A 19,028-nucleotide genomic window follows, 5' to 3' on the forward strand; every position below is an offset into this window, starting at 1 on the left:
CAAGGTGCATGGATCGGCCTCTACAGAAACTCATGGAAGTGGTCAGATGGGAGCTCACTTTCATTTAGTTACTGGTATCCTGGACATGCACCAACTGCTACAACTACAGACAGCTGCGTGGCTGCATTCTATAGCAAATGGACCAACCGTGACTGTACCTTCCACTACTACTTTTTATGTTTTGTTGGTGAGTGGATTTCTACTCTATTCATTACAAGTTGTTATGTAATTTCAATTCAATAATGCAAGTCGACAGTTGTGGTCAGTCTTCAAAAATGTAATCAAAACACGTTCCACAAGTTTTTAATAGGACTAAGGTCAGGACTTTAGGACAGTTGTTTCAAAACTGTTGCAGAAAGTTGTGGAAGAGTTCTGCTTTCAGCAGGTTTTTGAAAATTGAGAGTGAGGCAGCTGAGCGTGCAGAGGTGGGTAGATCCTTCCACCATCGTGGAACCGCTGAGCTGGAGACTAGCGCAGGGGACCTTTTGAGCTGAGCTGAGCTGAGCTGAGGTGCAGCAGGCGGGAGGGATTGTGGACCTGGATGAGGGAGTTCAGGTAGGACGGTGCTGTTGAATTGACCACTCTGTAGGTAAGAAGCACGGCTTGAACCTGATGCAGTAGCTACGTGAAGCCAGTGCAGAGATCTGAAGAGTGGTGTAACATGTCCTTTTTACTGATCAACATTGAGATGTGCTGCTGCATTTTGAATCATTTGGAGGTTTAATGGTGCAACTGGTAACCCCCTCAGTAAGACACTGTCAAGGTAAGATGTGACCAGAGTCTGAAGAATGAGTTGTGTTGTACAGCCTGAAAGGTAGGGTCTGATCTTTGTAACGGTGAAAAGGATAATAAATCTGCATGATGTATAGACAGAGGAGATGTGGTTGGTAAAGCTCAGCTAGAAAGACAAGAACTTCTGTCTTGGAGAGGTTGAGCTGAAGATGCCTCTCATCTAGGCAGCATTGTCAGTGAGGCATGCAGAGATGCGTAGAGAGACAGTGGAGTCATTCAGTGGAAAGGACAGGAAGAGCTGTGTGTCATCGGCATAGCCATGATATGAAGAAATCATGCGACTAGATGATAGAATCCAGGGATGTAGTATAGATGGAAAAGGTGGAGGACCAAGAACTGAGCCCTGCAGCACACATATGGAGGGGCAGTGAGGGTTCTGGTGGTTTATTGTCAAAGGCTGTAGATCATATGTGTTAAACTCAAGGCCCGCGGGCCACATCCAGCCCGGTGAGTAATTATATCCAGCCTGCAAGATCATTTTATATATAAACTACAGATCCCATAATGCAGCGCTTCAGCTGCCTTGCTGAACACTTTCCGCGTTAATCAAGTATAGTTTATGATGCTGCAAGTTATTGTGAAGCTAGCCCTCACGATGCCAAGTGATATTGAATCAAGTCGGCACAACAGTGTTCCCAAATACGCACTTTGCTGATAAACTGAGCGCACTGTGCACTACGTTCGCACGACGCTTTGGTGACAATGAAGAACAAAAAAAGAATTTTTCTTACAGTCGATGTGGCAACTTCACCTGTGCAGATTCAGATGGAGCAGATTTAGCTGCAGTTTAATGGCACACTGGAGACAAAGTACGACACTGCAGGGCCTGCACAGTTTATTCACTCCATTCCTGCAGAAATGTCCCAGCTCCGTCTACATGCGGCTCGAACATTGTGCATGTTTTGTAGCACATATCTGTGTGAGAAGCTCTTCTCAGTGATGAAGTCTAACAAAACGGCACACAGGAGTCGTCTCACTGATCAGGACCTGCAGTCCATCCTGAGAATCTCCACAACACAGAACTGCCAAAAAAAGGATTTTTTTTTTTATGGATAGCAAAATCTTTTGGGATATTTAAGATTTTTGCTTATTTTTTTATGTAAAATGACATAAGAGGAAAGAAAGTTGAATGTTTGTTCTTTTAACTTTTACTTTATTTCTAACTTGTATAATTTAGACAGAATACATATTTATGGAGAGCAAAATATTAAGTTAAGTTATTTAAGGTTTGAGTTGATTTATTCCAGAATAATATTCCTGTCTGTTTTTATTCATATTTATGTTCAAAAAAGTAAAGTTTTAAAAGTTTTAAAAGTTTCGTTTTAGTGTGTTCAATAAATGTTCATCCTGTTCGGCCCGCGACCTAAAGTGCGTTTTGGATTTTGGCCCCCTGTGCAATTGAGTTTGACACCCCTGCTGTAGATAGATCAATTAAGATAAAGACAGCAGAATGAGCCGCAGCTTTTGCAGTCTGTAGGGTGTCCACGACCTTCAGGAGACGTTTCTGTGGAGTGACCACTCTTAGAGCCAGACTAGTTGACATCTAGAAGGTTGTTTCTAGAAAGGAAGTCAGACAGATGATTAAAAACTGCCTGTTCTAGGGTCTTGGCCAGAAATAGAAGAGTAAAACAGATTTAATTCTCCACAAGGGAGGGGTCAAGAGTAGGCTTCTGAAGGAGTGGGATGGGTAGGATTGGTTGAGAGGAGGAAGGTGGATGTGGAAGAGTGACTTAAAAGTGGAATAAAGCTTCCTGGTGTCAGTGGTGTTGCTGAAATTGTCCTGGTAATACTACCGTAGTTTTGGTGACGCTGTGAGAAAAAGACACAAGCAGGCTCAGATATACAGCTAGAGCAGATGGAGTCTTGGAATTCACTCACTTCAGTCACTTTTTCTCAACACACTTTCAAGTTAAAAGAAATTTTAGAACTTTCAATACAACTATACTTTTGAGTCTGTGTTAATGAAAACCTAAAGTGTGTGTGGTTCAAAGAGTCTGTGTAAACTTCTGACCATAACTGTACCTCTGTGATTACTGCCCGATGTTTCACTGCTCAGTTTGTGCTTTTGTGCAAAGAATAAAGATGCACTGTGTTTCACATTAAACAGCTCAGGTGAGGAAGCAAGTGGTGCGGGTGGTGCTGAAGCAAACAGACTTCTCTGTGGCCATGGAACAGCTGAAAGAAGACATCTTACAGAAGGTAACAATATTTTAATATGAAGCCAGATGATATGAGTACTAATAAAATGCAAACATTTAGTGACAGTTCTATCCTTAATTACCTTATTTATAATTAATAAATTAAGTTACAGGTTACTTTGAACCATATTCTCTTTAGTTATTGGAATCAGGACCTAATAAACACAGAGAGCTGATGTTAGAGGACCTGCTGAGGTGCGTGATGATGACTGATCTCAGGTTGTTATGCTAATATTTTTTGTATCTGTTCAAAGAGAAGAAGAAAGTAAGCAGGTTTTAAAATTCAAACTTTGTACAGACTAGTTCATGTTGGTTGTACCATGCTAGACCGTCTACATTTACATTTACATGTTGCTGAATTGCTGGAAGAGAAAACAGAAAAAAATGTTCCCACAAGAGAACGATTTTTGTGCATAATGAAAATAATTTTGCAGTAAAGACAAAAAAACAAACAAACAAACAAAATAAACAATAACTAGGTATATACTGTGATGAACAGATCATGAGCTTGTGTGCTAGTGTGTGAGCTAGTTTGTAGTGAGGTTGCCTTGCTTTGTATTTTGCATTTCTTTCAAATCTTTTGCATGTTCTTGTGTTTTGCATTTTTTGAGACCAATTAGCAAGTTTTCAACTGTGCAGTCTACAGAAAGCTCAGTGTGTCCCCACAGATATTTAATATTATTGAAGTTAAGACAACTTAAGATTAACTAAATGATACTACTGATGATAGGTGACAAAGAAAACACACTTACACTGTAAGACATTCAAGTTGAATTTTACTACGACAAGATGTGAACCCAGACCATGGGAAACACCTTGAAATTTAGTGTTTAAATAAACATAAATGTAAAGAATTACATTATATGTTCTATTTTCTTCCACCAAAAATAAAGAGAATTCAAATTTTACCAACAGCAACATCTTAATGAGGGACAGGAAACAAGTGTAACTTGTACATGGCGTCACTGTGCCCCACACATGCAGGCTTTAGTTTACTGTCTCCAGCTAGATGTAGGCAAATGGTAGATTCACCAGAATAAAATACAAACAAAATAGCCAGTGGTCATTTAGAGCAGGAAGAACACCGCTTTGCATTTTTCATCATTGTAATTTAGTGTGGTATCTATAACCATAGGTGTGAATGAGCTGAGCTAAAGTTAATCTTTATGCAGGTTTTTAGGAAATACAAGTAAAGTACTAAGTAGGTACGTAAATAAGGTCATGGATCATCACACAATTGCACCAAGGCATGAACATGTAAAATGTGTCCCAAAGGACACTCAGGTATTGTTTGTGGTTGTTTTGCATGTGTCTGTGTTTGCATTCTTTGTGGTCATTTTGTTTTTCACTGTGGTTTATTGTGTATCCTTCTAGTCATTTTGAGTCGTTCAACTTTTGACTCTTGGCTTTGGACCAGAGTCCATGAGTTCAGAGAGCATCAGTTCTTAGCAGCCCTATTGAGCAATCCATCCAATAGGTGTGATGTTTGCAGATTTAACAAAAGATTTGCAGTCAATTGAGAAGAAACTTGATTGTTTTGAAAATATTTTTTCCAATCCTGATTAGCTTGTTGTTATCAACATATTTTTTTAAAAAATCTATTATTTTTCTGTTAGTCAGACACTCTGAAATAAGTCTTGTACATTAAACCACAGCAAAATATATGTTTAGGGAAGGAAGTGGGAAACTACTTAATTACCTCTTCACTTACCTCCAGTAACAGTAATATTCCACATCTTTATTTTTCCAGTTTGATCAGAGACTGAAGGACAAAGACCTGGATGAGTATGTCAGGATGACGTGGGTGGAGCAGCCTAATGGAAAAGTCTTTTGTAAGAAAAACACCAACACAAACGAAGAGGAGACCTGTCCTTTCAAATGATGCAACACATGACATATACAATAATTCACAGCACATTCACCATCTTCACATCTGTGCACCCTTCATAGTCCACTGATTTCACTCAAGTACTATTCAGCATCTAGTACTCCCTGTGTATAGTTACAATCAGGGGAATCTATCTAGTTTCATTATCAGAATGAGCTGAATCACTGTAGTCTGGTGTGATACACATTTCTACTACAGATAATCAAATGAGTCATATGTGTAGCAAACAAAAAAAATCCCAATAAACAAAAGCATCAGCACCTTTTTAGGATGTCTTTTAGGATGCTGCTTTTAGACTGAATTAGCATGGCTGCTCCACACTGTAACAATGACACTTACACCAGGAGCAACACGACACCTCAACCTCATCTTACTGACGGTGTTACCAGCTGCACCATCAAACCTCCAGATGATCCAAAATGCAGCATGATCATTTTTGATCAGCCAACAAGGACCCGTTACACCACTTTTCAGATCTCAACACTGTCTTCCTGTAGCTGCTGCATCCTGACTCTTACCTACACAGTGGTCAACTCAACAGCACCGGTACGTGAACTCCCTCATCCAGGTCCACAGTCCCTCCAATCCACTGCACTCTGCAAGTGAACGACATCTTGTGGTCCCCTCACATCAAAAAATTCCAGGCAAAACTTTTCAGCTCAGTGGTTTCACGATGGTGGAACTATCTACCTACCACTGTGCGCTCAGCTGCCTCACTCTCAACTTTTGAAAACTTGCTGAAAACAGAACTTTTCCAAATCTTTCTCTGCACTTAAAACCTTGAGAAAAAGTCTTGCACTTATACCCCATGAAACTGAAACAGATCTTTCTAAAGCACTTTACTTTAAAGTTTGTTACAGTTCCTCCCTCTGCCCCTGTCTGTTTGTTATGTTTTTTTTTTTTGTTCTGCTGTTCACTCTCCTGCCACACTCACATATGGACTTCCTCTTCCCCCACTCTCCACATACCGGACTAATTACAGATTCATTTCACCTGTTACTCCCTGCATTTTATAAGCACCCCTCAGTAGTCAGGTCGGTGCTGGTTTGATGACATTCATTCATGCTTTCACACTACTCCTCCATGAATCTGGTCAGTCAGTCTGTCTGTTCGTTTGTCCGTCAGGAACCTACGTTTTGTTTGAATTGTTTGGTCTGCGTTCATGCAGCGGTTTTTGTTGTTACTTTGTCCTGTTAGTTTTGTATGTTTGTTTCCGTCCGTCCTGCCTTCTGCAGTGATTTTGGTTTGTTACTTTGTACATCTAGTTTGTCTTATAGTTCTTGTCCACGTTAGTACGTAGTTTTCAGTTGTCACTTTGTATGTCTGTTTAGGGTTTTGTTTGTACTTCACCACCGTGTTTTCGGGTCTCTTTTATTTGATACTTTGTTGGTGTGTGTTAGTTCCCTGTGTCCCCTGCCCTCTTGTTAATAAATGTACTTTTGTTGGTATTCGTTGGTCCCGTTGTTCCGTTTGTAACAAAGTTTGCCTCCTTAGCTTAGATATTTGCTTTGTACCTCCCTTGTAGGTCACGTGGAAGGAAAGCTTCTGCCAAAAATATCTAAAAACTAAATGTAAATGCAAGGAAACTTTGACATGTGGACTTTTGTTCCATATGGGAAAAGTAACTCATCCACAACGTAACCGATAATGTCATTGGTCAGCTAGCCCGGGAATCCTATTGGTTGGTGAATTTTAATAGGGTCCTCTCAGTTCGTTCAACGCAGAAATAAGCGTGAGCTGTTTTGAGAGTGAGCAGCAGGGACTAAGAGCAAGGAGAAAGATTTGAACAGGAGCGCTGGAAATCTAAGAGCACAAATACAGATTTGAGCACAGCAGAGACATTTTGAATGCAAGGGAAGGGTATTGAGAGAAAGCATACCAAATCTGAACAGGAAATTGAGGTGTGCTCTCAAATTGAAAAACTGCACTATTGATTAAAGAAGTGATCTCATCCCATACACAACCTGCTCCAGCTCCTGATCCACAGCCACCAACAAAGCGCAACAAAGAAATTATGACAAGACCTTTAAAGAGGTTCTTCCACTAGCAAATATCTCACACAGATGTTTGCACCTGCACCTGCAATTGTCTTATTTAGAACCATTCTATGTACAATATGTCTAAATTACATTATTAGATTAGTCTAAATGTAAGTTTCATTGGTTAACGTCAGTTACAAAAACGTCTATCCTGGATTCTCCCTTTTGAACGTCTGACACAGATTCAATGCCCAAGAATGAGAACTGTGAACTTCACAAGAGCTTTGCTGTGAATGGGGAGCCACGAAAGTGAGCCACAAATCAGCTGTTAAATATGCTGGATTCAGATATTAAATGGATCATCTTTTTCTTTTATTGCCTAGTTTATTATTTAAAATTTTACATTTTGTAAACCAGGTGGAATAGGAGGATAAACAATTGTATTTGAATCATAGTCCGCTTTAATTTATTTGATTTCATTGATCCGATCCTTGAGTCTGTTCAGTACAGCGCACGACCATCCTCGGCTGTCCTCAGCCATCTTTATTAATAATCAATGCATGCACATCTGGTTCAGCTCTATTTTCCAAAGATCTGTTTTAGGTCTTGTACAAACATTGGGACCCTTGAAGATTAATTTGAGCACTAACCCGGCTATCCCTTTCTTTCTTGGTTGCTGTTTACACTCCTCTGCTCTGCATAGCCATTCAGGTAGGTGTCATCATGACTTAAAAACAAAGCAGAAACTACAATGAGTACTAAGGAAGCACAAAGTGCCTCATTAAAATAGGTTTAGAGGAGAATATCTGTGAACCTCTGCCGCTTCTGTGAGTCTGTATCACAGGATACTTACCTCTCCTGATAAAGAGAATTATGGCTCAAATCTCAGTTTAAAACAAATGTTTGAATAAAGTTACGTTTGACTCTCTCCATAGGCTACATTTGTCCTAATTTGGGATGGGTTTTAGGATAGTATTTCTGTTTCCCTATGTTTCAACATCATCTAATTTAACGGATCATGATGATGGTAAATTAATCATGATCCATTTTCTTTAGCTTTACCTGACTATTCTTCACACTGTATTATTTTGTCTTTATTTGTCTTAAGTAAAATAATATTAAAATAATACAAAAATGCAATAGGAAGACCATTAGAGACCATTAGAATTTGGATAGCTTTTTTCTTTCTTCATATTTTTGTTGTGCAATCTTTGCCTGGTCTTTATTTAGAGGAACTGAGCTCAGTCAGACTGAGAAGGTTCTGATTTCAGCGAGTCCAGCATGTTAAAATGGAATATGATGATTGCTTTGTTTGTGTTTTGGATCATTGTGCTGCTGAATAGCAGCACAATGCTGCTGAATTGTAAAATAATCTGACCAAACACAATACTCCTGAAACTCAGTAGAAAGTGTTCTCCTCAGTCAACCTGCTTATCCCCATTTTCTAATGTTCTTATCCTCACCTCATTTTTATGGATATACCTTAGATTGCATTTTTCAGATTATTCTGTTATTATATTATTCTCATGTAAGCACAATTATTTATTCTACCATTATTTTTAATCTTCACGTATTTATCTTTGACATTTTGTCTTCCTTTTTAAGCATGTCTGTTTTTATGCTTGTAACTCATGGGCACAGAGAAATTAGATTTCAGCCCATTGCACGGATTATGAACAGATTATAAAACTTGTAGAATCTTGAATAAAAATGGTTATTTTCAGTCAACTTTGAGCATCACCTGAATTGAAATATGGCTACACAGAAACATTTTGTCTCATTATTTTTGACCCCCTGTAATTTCGGCAGGGGGTCCAAATTAGACTCAGCATTTTAATTTGTTAAAATGTAATAGGCGATTTCATTGTCAGACAAAAACACAGTTTGGTAACCAGTAACTAGACTCTGGAGATATACAGTTCCAAGGCAGAGGATACCTGCAGAAAAGTAGGAGGAGGAAACGCAACTACAGGAGAGAAAAGTTAATGTCATGAAATGGTAGAATTTGAATGTAAAGAGGAGAAAGGAGATGATTTTTATTCAAACACAGAGTTAAAGATTTTAAAGTGTAAATATAAATATTTTAAATATTGACCTCTCTGTTCACCAAATTGTCTGAAGTCAGTCTTTCTTTCTTTTTTGTTTGTTCATTATTTGAATATATATATTATATTATATTTTTTATGATTATATGATTTGTGGTAAAATACAGCATTCTGTTGTTTTTTTTTATAACAGTTAACACCTGCAGGTTATATTTCTACACTGTAGAAAGAAAAAGTTGAGAAAACTTAAAATTTCAAGGCAATTTAAAACTCAAATTCCTACATTTTGAATAAAATCTAGTTTTGTTCAGTTAATTTATCTTTTATGTGTAATAACTTAAAATTTTAACTTTATCTGTTGTTCAGTATATGCTTGTTTAATATGAATAAAAACTTTAAAATTTGAGTTTAACATACTGAGAATTACAAACAGCACAAACAAATCATTTTTAAGATAGCAAAACATCTCGATCGTTTATTGTAAACATTACACAGTAATTATAATACTGCAGTGTATAATTTAACTTGTGTTGTGTACTCATGGCTTTATTCAACATCTACACCTTCTTTAGTTCACTTGAAGAAAAACAGTTGGTATCGCAGCTAACATAAGGAACTGGCTTCTGTTTGACCCTAAATCTAAATGTACCAACAAATGCAAAACAATCATGTTCCACGGCTCCAACTAGAGTTCAACTTCAATTTGCGAACTTAACCAGCATAAGATATGAAGTAAGAACAACTTTTAACAAGAAAATTAACATAGTTTGAGCACTTACTTTGTTATAGTTTAAATACTTTTTGTCCAGTGGAATAAAAATGTACAATATGGTAAGCAATTTCAAGTTTTCACTTTTATAGTGTACAGAAGAAAAATTAAATAAACAGCAACAGCACTTATAAACAGGAGCCTGTGGTTATTCATACATTATGTGGTGTTTGTTTTTGTAATCTAGCCACAGGGGTTGCAAGCCAGTTACTTCTGTGCCAGTCCCAAGCCCGGATAAATAGAGAGGGTTGCGTCAGGAAGGGCAGCCGGCGTAAAAATTGCCAAAATAACCATGCGAATCATCAACACTTTCATACCGGATCGGTCGAGGCCCGGGTTAACAACGACCGCCACCGGTGCTGTTAACCTTTTGGGTGCCGGTGGAAATTTGACTACTGTTGGTCGAAGAACGAGGGGAGGCAGAAGGGTTCGTGGTCAGAGAGAGAAGGGAAAAGGCAGGAGCATAGGTTTGAGAATAGGGACTCTTAACGTTGGCACGATGACAGGGAAAGGCAGAGAGCTGGCAGACATGATGGAGAGAAGGAAGGTAGATGTTCTGTGTGTGCAGGAGACAAGGTGGAAGGGCAACAAGGCACGTAGCATTGGAGGATACAAACTGTTCTACCATGGTGTTGATAGGAAGAGAAACAGGGTAGGAGTGATCCTGAAGGGGGAGTTTGTGAACAATGTTCTAGAGGTGAAAAGAGTCTTAGACAGGGTGATGAGCATAAAGCTAGAAATTGAAGGGGTGATGGTTAATGTAGTCAGTGGGTATGCTCCACAGGTTGGCTGTGAGTTAGAAGAGGAGAGATTCTGGAGTGAGTTTGATGAGGTCATAGAGAGTATCCCCAGAGGAGAGAGAGTTGTTGTTGGAGCAGACTTCAATGGGCATGTTGGTGAGGGCAACAGAGGTGATGAGGAGGTGATGGGCAGGTTTGGTGTGAAGGAAAGGAATCTGGAAGGACAGATGGTGGTGGACTTTGCTAAGAGGATGGAAATGGCTGTAGTCAACACCTACTTCCAGAAGCGAGAGGAACATAGAGTGACATACAGAAGTGGAGGTAGGAGTACACAGGTGGACTACATCCTATGTAGACGAGGTCATTTGAGAGAGGTTAGTGACTGCAAAGTGGTGGTAGGAGAGAGTGTAGCCAGACAGCACCGCATGGTGGTATGTAAGATGACTCTGGAGGTCAGGAAGAAGAAGAGAGGGAAGACAGAAAAGAAGACCAAGTGGTGGAAGTTAAAGAATGAAGAAACTTGTGAGGAATTCAGACAGAAGTTGAGACAGGTTCTGGGTGGTCAGGATGAGCTTCCAGATGACTGGGAAACTACAGCAGAGGTTATCAGGGAAACAGGTAGGAAGGTGCTAGGTGTGTCATCTGGAAAGAGGAAAGAAGGTAAAGACACTTGGTGGTGGAATGAGGAAGTACAGTGTCCAGAGGAAGAGGTTGGCTAGAAGGAAGTGGGATGTAGAAAGGACTGAGGAAAGTAGACAGGAGTACAAGGAAGCGCAGCGTAGAGTGAAGAGGGAGGTGGCAAAGGCCAAACAGAAAGCTTACGATGAGCTGTATGACAGGTTAGACACAAAGGGAGGAGAGAAGGACTTGTTCAGGCTAGCCCCACAGAGAGATAGAGATGGGAAGGATGTGCAACAGGTAAGGGTGATTAAGGACAGAGATGGAAAGGTGCTAACAACCCAGGAGAGTGTGCAGAAAAGATGGAAGGAGTATTTTGAGGAGCTGATGAACGAGGAAAATGACAGGGAAAGAAGGGAGGAGGATGTGGATGTTGTGGAGCAGGAAATAGCAGAGATTGGAAAGGATGAGGTTAGGAAGGCTCTGAAAAGGATGAAGAGTGGAAAGGCTGTTGGTCCTGATGATGTACCTATGGAGGTGTGGAAGTGCTTAGGAGAGACAGCAGTGGATTTTCTAACCAGCTTGTTCAATAGGATTCTAGAGAGTGAGAAGATGCCTGAGGAATGGAGGAGAAGTGTTCTGGTTCCGATCTTTAAGAACAAGGGTGACACACAGAACTGCAGCAACTATAGAGGAATAAAGTTGATGAGCCACACAATGAAGCTGTGGGAAAGAGTAGTGGAAGCCAGGCTTAGGAAGAAGGTGGAGATTTGTGAGCAGCAGTATGGTTTCATGCCCCGTAAGAGCACCACTGATGCCATTTTTGCTTTGAGAATGTTGATGGAAAAGTACAGAGATGGTCAGAAGGAGCTGCATTGTGTCTTTGTAGATTTAGAGAAGGCGTATGACAGGGTGCCGAGGGAGGAGCTGTGGTACTGTATGAGGTCGTCGGGAGTGGCAGAGAAGTACGTCAGAGTAGTTCAGGACATGTATGAGAGAAGTATGACAGTGGTGAGATGTGCTGTAGGTCAGACAGAGGAGTTCAAGGTGGAGGTGGGACTACACCAAGGATCAGCTTTGAGTCCCTTCTTGTTTGCTATGTTGATAGACAGGCTGACAGATGAGGTCAGACAGGATCTCCCTGGACAATGATGTTTGCGGATGACATTGTGATTTGCAGTGAGAGTAGAGAGCAGGTGGAGGAACAGCTGGAAAGGTGGAGGTTTGCTCTGGAAAGAAGAGGCATGAAGGTCAGTCGTAGTAAGACACAATGCATGTGTCTGAACGAGAGGGATCAAGGTAGAAGAGTTAGGTTACAGGGGGCTGAGGTGAAGAAGGTGCAGGAGTTTAAGTACTTGGGTTCAACAGTTCAGTGTGATGGAGAGTGTGGAAAAGAGGTGAAGAGGAGAGTGCAGGCAGGTTGGAGCGGGTGGAGGAAAGTGTCAGGAGTGTTGTGTGACAGAAGAGTGTCAGCAAGACTCAAAGGAAAGGTCTACAAGACAGTGGTGAGACCAGCTCTGCTCTATGGGTTAGAGACGGTAGCAGTGAGAAAGAGACGAGAGGCTGAGATGGAGGTAGCAGAGATGAAGATGTTGAGCTTCTCCTTAGGAGTGACCAGGTTAGACAGAATAAGGAACGAGTACATCAGAGGGACGGCTCACGTTGCATGTGTTAGCAACAAAGTCAGAGAGGCCAGACTGAGATGGTTTGGACATGTTCAGAGGAGGGATAGTGAATATATTGGTAGAAGGATGTTGGAGATGGAGCTGCCAGGCAGGAGGACAAGAGGACGACCAAAGAGGAGATATATGGATGTTATAACAGAGGACATGAGGTTGGCTAGTGTTAGGGTAGAAGATGTTCATGATAGAGTGAGGTGGAAAAGGATGATTCGCTGTGGCGACCCCTGATGGGAAAAGCCAAAGAGAAGAGAGATGTGGTGTTTGTTTTATTTCTATTAGATAGCGACCACCAGCATTTGGAACCCACCCAAGGCCTACCCCAACTTTTATTCACTACAGAAAAGCTGAGAAGTTACATACTGAATAAAGGAATCCAAATTTCCAGCACCTTTCTAACATAAAAACATTGAGTGTAAATTATCTGTTGCATCATTTGAAAGAGCGGCTCTCGTCTTCTTTCTTGTCCATGTTCTTCTTATGGAAGAGAAATACAGAGGGTAGGGTGGGGTGAATTAGCTTATGTTTGGATAGCTCTGTGGAGATCTGTCAATTATGATTGTAATGTATTATGATCTTTTTAACTCTAAGGTACTGTCTTATTAAGGAGCCAGTTTTCAAGGTGTAGACAAATGCATACACATCACAAGTTGTTGGTATTTTGAAATAAAGTTCTCACAGTTAGCACCTTGTGTCAGTGTAATAGTGTGTACATCAGTATATAACTGAACTGGGGAACTGGGATATGGTGTTGCTCAAAAAAGGTCGACCAATTTACCCCGGAAAGTGAGTCGTGCAGAGTGTGTTGAACTTTTCTTTGAAGCTAATGACATTGCAATGGCTATTCTGAAGGTAAAGACATTTTGAAGGATTACTTGCTAAAGCCCTTAGTCAAAGTGAAACAGTTAAGTTTTAACCACTGTAGCAAAGGGCAAGGGGAGGGGAAACTGTCACAAAGTTTGTGGCTACAGTACACCGTTCACTGTGAGTTTGGTGCTGGACTTTATCATTGGTGCTCTTCATGATCATTTCATAAGTGGAACACAGAACGAGGCATGTCAAAGGCAGCTGCTGTCAAAGGAGAGACTGACATTTGCTAGTGTTTGAAATAGCGCTCAACATGGAAACATGGTAAGGACAAAGGAGTTGAATTAAATTAAATAAAATATTTCTTGTAAAGTGCCAAATCACAACAGATGTCATCTCAAGGCACTTGATAGTGTTTAATACCAGTGGCTATCTGCCTTGACCAGTTGGGGTGAGAGGAAAGAGGAGAGAGAAAAGAACAGCAGGCAACAAAAAACAACAACAAGCAGCAAAAACACTGGACAGGTTGGTGCGACCAGTAACTGGACTCTGGAGACATACAGCTCCAAGGAGGAGGATACCTGCAGAGGAGAACAGAGAGAGGGAGACAGAGAGGAGGAAACACAACTACAGGAGAGAGTAGACACAAAGTTAATGACATGCAATGGTGTTCAGAGAATACAAAGTGAAAATACCACTAAAAGGACAAGACAGTTGTTACAGGTACAGGTGTCCTTTCAAAGACGTGTGCCATAATTGTGCCATAATTGCCAGAAAGGACAAATGTAATGAGCTTGTAGTGCACAGAACAGCCAACAAAAGCCAAAATGGAAATGTTCCATTCAGCTAAGAACAGTGATTCAAAATGTGTCAGTGAAGGACATAACTCAGATTGGGGAATGGTTAGGGGATGTTTACAGTGCACAATATGGAGGAAAGTGAAAGATGTAGACACAGGAGCAGATAGAACCGTTATCCCAGAGACACAGTACCAGTCTCAGTTCAAGGACAAGCTACTGTGGAAAACATGTTAGGCTTCACATATACACCAAACAAAAGACTGAAGGCCGGAAACACAAATGACCAGCACTAGTGGTCGGAGGTAAGGGTCCGCAATGGTCGTAACTGTCTGAAAATTAAAAAGCTAACCACAGAGAAGAAGCAGGAGTTTAAAGCAGTGCAGGAAGTGTTGGAGAGACGCCCAGACCTGTTCAAGGATAAATTGAGCACACTTAAAGAGGACACCATTCAGGTGAAGGCTGACGCAGACCGCTGGTTTTTTAAAGCAGTTCCCTGCCCTTTGCAATCCAAGGCCAGGTAGACAAGGAATTGGAGAGGGGAGCAGGGATTATATAACCAGTGAAACACAGTGAGTGGGCAACTCCAGTAGATCCGGTAGGCAAACAATACAAAACATTGAGGCTGTGTGGACATTAAAAGGTGACTTTTAATGAGGTGGTGGACACAGAAATGTACCCCCTTCCAAGAATTAAGGGGGTGTTGGCCACCTTGAATGGAAGAAAAGTGTTTCCCAAAATTGACTTGGCCTCTGCAACAATAAACACACACTACAGACTTTTTGTGTACAAAACCTTCTATTTTTCAGAGAATTATGGGAATTAAAGATAAAGATAAAGATAAACTTTATTGTCATTGCAACATCGTACAACGAGATTAAGGTGCCAACCAGTCTGTGCCATATATATATGGAATGAAAGGAATAAAAAAACAAACAAAAAACTGAATAAATAATCAGAGACAGTCAAAAGACAAAATAAGACACAAACAACCCTTCAAGTAATCAAAGAAGATCACATCACATTGTGCTCCGGACCAGCTCTCACTCCCACAAGTGAGCATACTGTCACAGTTACAGTACTAGTTCCTATAGTCCGTTACTGGATAAAAGCTTTTCTTAAATCTGTCTTAAACCTGAACCTTCTCCCTGATGGCAACAGTTCAAAGAGAGAGTGTCCAGGGTGTGTAGTGTCCCTGAGAATGGTTTGAGCTTCTTATTTCTTATAATTATGATAGATGTGTATGTTTTGTGTACTTGGATGATCTGCTTGTGACTGGAAAATCAGAGCAAGAGCATCTGTACAACCTGGACATTACATGTTACATTACATATTTTAGGCTGCATATTTATCACACTCAAATTCACACACAGAAAGTAGTTATGCATACTTAGATAAAACACAGTTATCCAAGTTTTAACTGTTGCTACTTTGGCCTGCTGGAATTTTTCTGACAGAGTCATTGCTCTGCTGAGCCTAGTGTACCCTTAACTCTCAACAGCAACTGCTACATGAAATTCTTTATAAATAAAATCATAACTGTTGAAATGGATCAGATCCTTCCTGCAAACGGCATGGATGGACTTGTATGTATATGAGCTCTAGATTTATTTGCCATACTTCACTTGTACCTAGACTCCTTCCTCCCCGTAGATCATTCTGGATGATTTTCAATAATTAATTCATCCCCATCTCAACTAGACTACTCAAAGATGTTTTACCTTTGATCAGCATGTCCATATTAGATCAGATCTATCTCTTTACTAACAGGCTATGTACCACAGGCTTTTAAGGTTGCTGTAGTCAAACCCCTACTCAAAAAGCAACTCTGGATTCAGGGGTTTTAGTAAATTATAGACCAATATAATTGCTCAAATGGGGTTGTTGGGTTTTCTATATAATTCTTTATACCACTATACTTTTTAAGGTCTTAACCCTTAAACACTGTAAAATGCCTTGAGATGACTGCTGTTGTGATTTTGCGCCATACAAGTAAAATTGAATTAAATTGAATGTTAGACAGTGGATGTCTCAGGAACAGGGCAATTAGTTGAAGCACTGCCTGGGTCACAGTGACCTCGCTGACATACGGGAAGGAGTGGGGTGACCGGCCAACACAAATAAAAAGGGATGAGAATTACCTTTGTCAGTTTCAAGAGTCTAACAGAGACCAGAGAGCGCCGTTTTCAAAACCAAAATGGAAAAACAGATAACGGTTTTCTTTTTCGATTTCCGGTCTTGTGCCCACATTAAAAATGAAAAAATGGATAACAAGCACTCGTATTCCATTTTAAGTTTTTCTTTAGGAATTAGTGACGTCGTGCCAAAATGTGACTCTGTGTCTGAAACTGATCCCCGTCACAGCCCGTTAAAGACATCTCCCAGTTGAAACTGTACCTCAAATATATCCCTGTCGTAATAGCAATGGTATGTCTTTATAAAACTGAAAGGTTTGAGGAAATCAACTAAATAACCGTAGTAACAGTCAGAGGAAACTGATGTCGTGTAAAATGCTTTAAATCAGTTTTCGGTTGTAACTAACGGTTGTGTTTAAACTTGTGTGTCATGAATGCAGGACTCAGGTTGTTCAAAGACAACATGTTGAATCTTTTTGTGTGTAAAGTTTACAAAGCAGGAAAGGTCTTATTTTATATGTAGTCCCATCAGTAGTGTAATTTCAAGCAGACTTAAGCACAACATGACAAGACATATGGAACACATTTAGACGTAGGGAACCTGTACAAACAGAATGATATTATAAAGTGACGTAACTTTTTTTCGATTTTGATTTAACCAAGTCAGTGAGGCCTGCTGTCTGTCTCTGTCTTAGAAATTGTAACTTTTTCTAGACTAAAACACGTGAGTTACTTTGTTTCTTATCTGTTTTTGAATATCTTTAGATTTCAGCATGACGTGTTGACTTTCAAAAAATCTTTTAATGTAACCACAGCATTTTTTGGTACCTAATTGTGTAGGGCCTGTCGATTTCTGTTAAAAAGAATTCTGTAGGCTCTAGGGCCTTTTCCCACCGTAAAATTTGGAATACCCCCTGCTCTCGACCTCTCTACTTACACTTATTTTTATGCTCTAACCTTAATTTAGTGGCAGAGTTTGTACCCTTTCCGATAATTGGTTGGTGAGTGGTTTTTCAGTCTCAATGATCTATTAAACCCAGTATTTTAGTGTAGTCCTGCCAATGACATAGAGGGAGTTTTCCTCTCTAATGTTGCACAGTACTGCTCAGGGATTGTTGTGTTAACTAACTTTAGAAGGTTCTAACCTTCTATATAGTGCTTTGAGATGATTCTGTTGCGATTTAGCACTAAATAAATAAACTTGAATTGAATTGAAAAATTACGATTATATTGTGATGTGTGATTTTCATTTTCAGGCTTCAATGATAGAAGATTGAATCCTTTCCAAGTTTAAAAAAGTGACAATGTGAGTGAAACAGCTCATTTAAGCTCTTCCCCTATTCCGTCCTGTTCTGATTGGACAGGTTTTAGCTCAAAACACCATCACTCAGTCTGTTTCTGGCCTGTGTCCCTATCTCTTGTTGTTTTATGGTTCCGTCTTTGAGAAGAGAAACAAAGGTAAATCTCCATCACAGCCAAAAAAAACAAAAACACTTTCTGTAATTCTTCCCAGTTACTTCGGGCTGGTGCTGGCCTCCCTTTTGCCTTTCCAGCAAAGCGCTGCCTCCGCTGCAGCAACATTTAGCACTGTATGTGTAGGAGCTTAAAACAGATGACAAGTCATGGACTTATACAGCCTGATGTCACAGTGTACAGGGTTTTGAAAAAACTCAAATGAAGCGTATTGACCAGTCTAAAACCTGGGCATTTCCCTGTCAGCCAACAAACACAAACATTTTAATAATAATTGTGCTGTCCTCACAACACGTGACTTGGTGTAGCTAGACAGCCAGCTAACAAAAAGTAGGAGACTCCAAACAAGGCTTGCTTTTCTCGTCTTTACTGGAGTTGTGTATGGAGGGGTACATTGCTCTCAAATACACGTCATCCTATCTTAACTTTATATTTGTAACTGAAATAAAACAGAAAGGAAATAAATTAACAATAATACACATCATTACTCATTTCGCATGTTACACTCGCACACGCTAGCTTGACGTAAATTAAGCTAATTACACTAACACACGTAATTTATAACATGCAACACGTAACAACTAACATACTTCTAATTACAACAAACATATGCATACTTACAAAGACAAAGGTTTTCCGAGGCACAAACGTAAAAAGCACATTCAGCATGGACATGAACTACTTCGCTTTACCGTCATAACTAGCTTAGTTCACCGACGGCGAAAATACGTTGAAGATATATTATTGCACAGAGAGTGGGAAGAGCGCTCACTCTGCAACTAATTACATTAACAAAGCTCCACTAACATACACCAATCTCACTCTGACTAATTTCCAGAACAATACCAAAATACATTTTAGCTGCCTCATTAATTACTTATGAACTGAAAGGCATGACAATAATAATGAAATACTTTATTGATACCCTTGGGGAAATTGTAGTTGAACAGCTGCCAGACAGTAAATATCTGCTCTACTACGAGGTTTCAATGTTTTGTCTAAGGACACCTCGGCAAGTAGCCAGAAGGAACCGGGAATTGAACCACTCACCCTGTGGTTCGTAGACGGCTGCTCTGTTACATGTAACATCAATCCACAAAATACACAA

Source organism: Anabas testudineus, chromosome 8, assembly GCF_900324465.2.
Source record: "Anabas testudineus chromosome 8, fAnaTes1.2, whole genome shotgun sequence".
NCBI classification, from domain to species: Eukaryota; Metazoa; Chordata; class Actinopteri; order Anabantiformes; family Anabantidae; genus Anabas; species Anabas testudineus.